This window comes from Chiloscyllium plagiosum, unplaced genomic scaffold (assembly GCF_037043375.1).
Source record: "Chiloscyllium plagiosum isolate Xiang-an unplaced genomic scaffold, Cpla_swu_hap1 HiC_scaffold_1, whole genome shotgun sequence".
Taxonomy (NCBI): Eukaryota; Metazoa; Chordata; class Chondrichthyes; order Orectolobiformes; family Hemiscylliidae; genus Chiloscyllium; species Chiloscyllium plagiosum.
Genome location: NW_028270139.1, coordinates 164,298,503 through 164,304,122, shown reverse-complemented (window position 1 = coordinate 164,304,122; position 5,620 = coordinate 164,298,503).

Here is a 5,620-nt window from a genome sequence, read left to right as displayed (position 1 = left end):
GAGAAGTAACTGGCAGGGGAGAGGGAGAGAGAGAGAAGTAACTGGCAGGGGAGAGAGAGAGAGAAGTAACTGGCGGGGGGGAGAGAGAGAAGTAACTGGCAGGGGGGGAGAGAGAAGTAACTGGCAGGGGGGGAGAGAGAAGTAACTGGCAGGGGGGGAGAGAGAGAAGTAACTGGCAGGGGGGGAGAGAGAGAAGTAACTGGCAGGGGGGGAGAGAGAGAAGTAACTGGCAGGGGGGGAGAGAGAGAAGTAACTGGCAGGGGAGAGGGAGAGAGAGAGAAGTAACTGGCAGGGGAGAGAGAGAGAGAAGTAACTGGCAGGGGGGAGAGAGAGAGAAGTAACTGGCAGGGGAGAGAGAGAGAGAAGTAACTGGCAGGGGAGAGAGAGAGAGAAGTAACTGGCAGGGGGGAGAGAGAGAGAAGAAACAGGCAGGGGAGAGAGGGAGGGAGAGAGTAACTGGCGGGAGGGGAGAGAGAGAGAGAAGTAATTGGCGGCGGGGGTGAGAGAGAGAGAAGTAACTGGCGGGGGGAGAGAGAGAGAGAGAAGTAACTGGCGGGGGGAGAGAGAGAGAGAGAAGTAACTGGCGGGGGGGGTGAAAGAGAGAGAAGTAACTGGCGGGGGGGGTGAGAGAGAGAGAAGTAACTGGCGGGGGGGGAGAGAGAGATAAGTAACTGTCTGGGGGGGGGGGGAGAGAGAGAGAAGTAACTGCGGGGGGGGAGAGAGAGATAAGTAACTGTCGGGGGAGAGAGAGAGAAGTAACTGGCGGGGGGGAGAGAGAGAAGTAACTGGCAGGGGAGAGGGAGCGAAGTAACTGGCAGGGGAGAGAGAGAGAAGTAACTGGCAGGGGAGAGAGAGAGAAGTAACTGGCAGGGGAGAGAGAGAGAGAGAGAGAAGTAACTGGCAGGAGAGAGAGACAGAGAGAGAGAGAGAAGTAACTGGCAGGGGAGAGAGACAGAGAGAGAGAGAGAGAAGTAACTGGCAGGGGAGAGAGACAGAGAGAGAAGTAACTGGCAGGGGGGGAGAGAGAGAAGTAACTGGCAGGGGAGAGAGAGAGAAGTAACTGGCAGGGGAGAGAGAGAGAGAAGTAACTGGCGGGGGGGAGAGAGCGAAGTAACTGGCAGGGGGGGAGAGAGAAGTAACTGGCAGGGGGGGAGAGAGAGAAGTAACTGGCAGGGGAGAGGGAGAGAGAGAGAAGTAACTGGCAGGGGAGAGAGAGAGAGAAGTAACTGGCAGGGGGGAGAGAGAGAGAAGTAACTGGCAGGGGAGAGAGAGAGAGAAGTAACTGGCAGGGGAGAGAGAGAGAGAGAGAGAAAAGTAACTGGCAGGGGAGAGAGAGAGAGAGAAGTAACTGGCAGGGGAGAGAGAGAGAGAAGTAACTGGCAGGGGAGAGAGAGAGAGAAGTAACTGGCAGGGGAGAGAGAGAGAGAGAAGTAACTGGCAGGGGAGAGAGAGAGAGAAGTAACTGGCAGGGGAGAGAGAGAGAGAAGTAACTGGCAGGGGAGAGAGAGAGAGAAGTAACTGGCAGGGGAGAGAGAGAGAGAAGTAACTGGCAGGGGAGAGAGAGGGAGAAGTAACTGGCGGGGGGGAGAGAGAGAGAGAAGTAACTGGCAGGGGGGAGAGAGAGAGAAGTAACTGGCAGGGGGGAGAGAGAGAGAAGTAACTGGCAGGGGAGAGAGAAGTAACTGGCAGGGGAGAAAGACGTAACTGGCAGGGGAGAGAGAGAGAGAGAGAGAGAGAAGTAACTGGCAGGGGAGAGAGAAACAGAGAGAGAAGTAACTGGCAGGGGAGAGAGAAAAAGAGAGAGTAGTAACTGGCACGGGAGAGAGGGAAAGAGAGAGAGTAGTAACTGACAGGGGAGAGATGGAAAGAGAGAGAAGAAACTGGCAGGAGAGAGAGAGAGAGAGAGAAGAAACTGGCAGGGGAGAGAGGGAGGGAGAGAGTAACTGGCAGGGGAGAGAGAGAGAAGTAACTGGCAGGGGAGAGAGAGATGTAACTGGCGGGGGGAGGGGAAAGAGAGAGAGAAGTAATTGGCGGGGGGGAGAGAGAGAGAAGTAATTGGCGGGGGGGAGAGAGAGAGAAGTAATTGGCGGGGGGGAGAGAGAGAGAAGTAACTGGCAGGGGGGAGAGGGAGAGAGAGAGAGAGAAGTAAATGGTGGGGGGGGGGAGAGAGAGAGAGAGAGAGAGAGGGAAGTAACTGGCGGGGGGGAGAGAGAGATAAGTAACTGGCAGGGGGAGAGAGAGAGAGAGAAGTAACTGGCGGGGGGGGAGAGAGAGAGAGAAGTAACTGGCGGGGGGGGAGAGAGAGAGAGAAGTAACTGGCGGGGGGGGGAGAGAGAGAGAGAAGTAACTGGCGGGGGGGGAGAGAGAGAGAGAGAAGTAACTGGCGGGGTGGAGAGGGAGAGAAGTAACTGGCGGGGGGGGAGAGAGAGAGAGAGAAGTAACTGGCGGGGGGGGGAGAGAGAGAGAGAGAAGTAACTGGCGGGGGGGAGAGAGAGAGAAGTAACTGGCGGGGGGGAGAGAGAGAGAGAGAGAGAGAGAGAAGTAACTGGCGGGGGGGAGAGAGAGAGAGAGAGAGAGAGAGAGAAGTAACTGGCGGGGGGGGGAGAGAGAGAGAGAGAGAAGTAACTGGCGGTGGGGGGGAGAGAGAGAGAGAGAGAGAGAGAAGTAACTGGCGGGGGGGGAGAGAGAGAGAAGTAACTGGCGGGGGGGGAGAGAGAGCGAGAGAGAGAGAGAGAGAGAAGTAACTGGCAGGGGAGAGAGAGAGAAGTAACTGGCAGGGGAGAGAGAGAGAGAGAGAGAGAGAAGTAACTGGCGGGGGGGGGGGAGAGAGAGAGAGAGAAGTAACTGGCGGGGGGAGGAGAGAGAGAGAGAAGTAACCGGCGGGGGAGGAGAGAGAGAGAAGTAACTGGCGGGGGGAGGAGAGAGAGAGAAGTAACTGGCGGGGGGAGGAGAGAGAGAGAAGTAACTGGCGGGGGGGGAGAGAGAGAGAGAGAAGTAACTGGCGGGGGGGAGAGAGAGAGAGAGAGAGAGAGAGAGAGAGAGAGAAATAACTGGCGGGGGGGGAGAGAGAGAGAGAGAGAGAGAGAGAAGTAACTGGCGGGGGGGGGGGGAGAGAGAGAGAGAGAGAGAAGTAACTGGCGGGGGGGGGAGAGAGAGAGAGAGAGAGAGAGAAGTAACTGGCGGGGGGGGGAGAGAGAGAGAGAAGTAACTGGCGGGGGGAGGAGAGAGAGAGAGAGAGAGAGAGAGAAGTAACTGGCGGGGGGGGGGAGAGAGAGAGAGAGAGAGAAGTAACTGGCGGGGGGAGGAGAGAGAGAGAAGTAACTGGCGGGGGGGGAGAGAGAGAGAGAGAGAGAGAGAGAGAGAAGTAACTGGCGGGGGGAGGAGAGAGAGAGAAGTAACTGGCGGGGGGGGAGAGAGAGAGAGAAGTAACTGGTGGGGGAGAGAGAGACAGAGAGAGAAGTAACTGGTGGGGGAGAGAGAGACAGAGAGAGAAGTAACTGGCAGGGGAGAGAGAGACAGAGAGAGAGAGTAGTAACTGGCAGGGGAGAGAGAGAAAGAGAGAGAGAGTAGTAACTGGCAGGGGAGAGAGACAGAGAGAGAGGTAACTGGCAGGGGAGAGAGAGAGAAAGAGGGAGAGTAGTAACTGGCAGGGGAGAGAGAGAAAGTGAGTAGTAACTGGCAGGAGAGAGAGAGAGACAGAGAGATAGAGTAGTAACTGGCAGGGGAGAGAGAGAGAAAGAGAGTAGTAACTGGCAGGAGAGAGAGAGTAAGAGAGAGAGAGAAGTAACTGGCTGGGGAGAGAGAGAAGTAATTGGCAGAGGAGAGAGAGAAAGAGAGAGAGTAGTAACTGGCAGGGGAGAGAGAAAGAAAGAGAGAGCATTAACTGGCAGGGGAGAGAGAGAAAAAGAGAGAGAGAGTATTAACTGGCAGGGGAGAGAGAGAAAGAGAGAGAGAGTAGTAACTGGCAGGGGAGAGAGAAAGAGAGAGAGAAATAACTGGCAGTGGAGAGAGAGAAGTAACTGGCAGGGGAGAGAGAGAAAGAGAGAGAGAGTATTAACTGGCAGGGGAGAGAGAGAAAGAGAGAGAGAAATAACTGGCAGTGGAGAGAAGGAAATAACTGGCAGTGGAGAGAAGGAAATAACTGGCAGGAGAGAGAGAGAAGTAACTGGCAGGAGAGAGAGAGAGAAGTAACTGGCAGGGGAGAGAGAGAAGTAACTGGCAGGGGAGAGAGAGACAGAGAGAGAGAAGTAACTGGCAGGGGAGAGAGAGACAGAGAGAGAGAAGTAACTGGCAGGGGAGAGAGAGACAGAGAGAGAAGTAACTGGCAGGGGAGAGAGAGACAGAGAGAGAAGTAACTGGCAGGGGAGAGAGAGAGAGAGAGAGAGAAGTAACTGGCAGGGGGAGAGAGAGACAGAGAGAGAAGTAACTGGCAGGGGAGTGAGAGAGACAGAGAGATAAGTAACTGGCAGGGGAGAGAGAGACAGAGAGAGAGATGTAACTGGCAGGGGAGAGAGAGACAGAGAGAGAAGTAACTGGCAGGGGAGAGAGAGACAGAGAGAGAAGTAACTGGCAGAGGAGAGAGAGAGAGAAGTAACTGGCAGGGGGAGAGAGAGACAGTGAGAGAAGTAACTGGCAGAGGAGAGAGAGAGAGAGAGAGAAGTAACTGGCAGGGGGAGAGAGAGACAGAGAGAGAAGTAACTGGCAGGGGGAGAGAGAGACAGAGAGAGAAATAACTGGCAGGGGAGAGAGAGACAGAGAGAGAAGTAACTGGCAAGGGAGAGAGAGAAAGAGAGAGAGAGAAGTAACTGGCAAGGGAGAGAGAGAAAGAGAGAGAGAGAAGTAACTGGCAGGGGAGAGAGAGAGAGAGAAGTAACTGGCAGGGGGAGAGAGAGACAGAGAGAAGTAACTGGCAGGAGAGAGAGAGAAAGAGAGAGAGAGAGTAGTAACTGGCAGGGGGGGAGAGAGAGTAGTAACTGGCAGGGGGCGAGAGAAAGAGAGAGAGAGTAGTAACTGGCAGGGGAGAGAGAGAGAGAGAGAGAAGTAACTGGCAGGGGTGAGAGAGAGAGAGAGTAGTGACTGGTAGGGGAGGGAGAGAGAAAGGGAGAGAGAAGAAACAGGCAGGGGAGAGAGGGGGAGAGAGAGAGAGAGAAGTAACTGGCAGGGGAGAGAGAGAGAGTAGTGACTGGTAGGGGAGGGAGAGAGAAAGGGAGAGAGAAGAAACAGGAGGGGGAGAGAGAGAGAGAGAGAGAGAGAGAGAGAGAAGTAACTGGCAGGGGAGAGAGAGAAAAAGAGAGAGAGAGTAGTAACTGGCAGCGTGGAGAGAGAGTAGTAACTGGCAGGGGAGAGAGAGAAAGAGAGAGAGTAGTAACTGGCAGGGGAGAGAGAGAAAGAGAGAGAGAGTAGTAACTGGCAGGGGAGAGAGAGAAAGAGAGAGAGAGAGAGTAGTAACTGGCAGCGGAGAGAGAGAGAAAGAGAAGTAACTGGCGAGGGAGGGAGAAGTCACTGGCAGGGGAGAGAGAGAAGTAACTGGCAGGGGAGAGAGAGAAGTAACTGGCAGGGGAGAGAGAGAAGTAACTGGCAGGGGAGAGAGAGAGAGAGAGAGAGAGAGAAGTAACTGGCG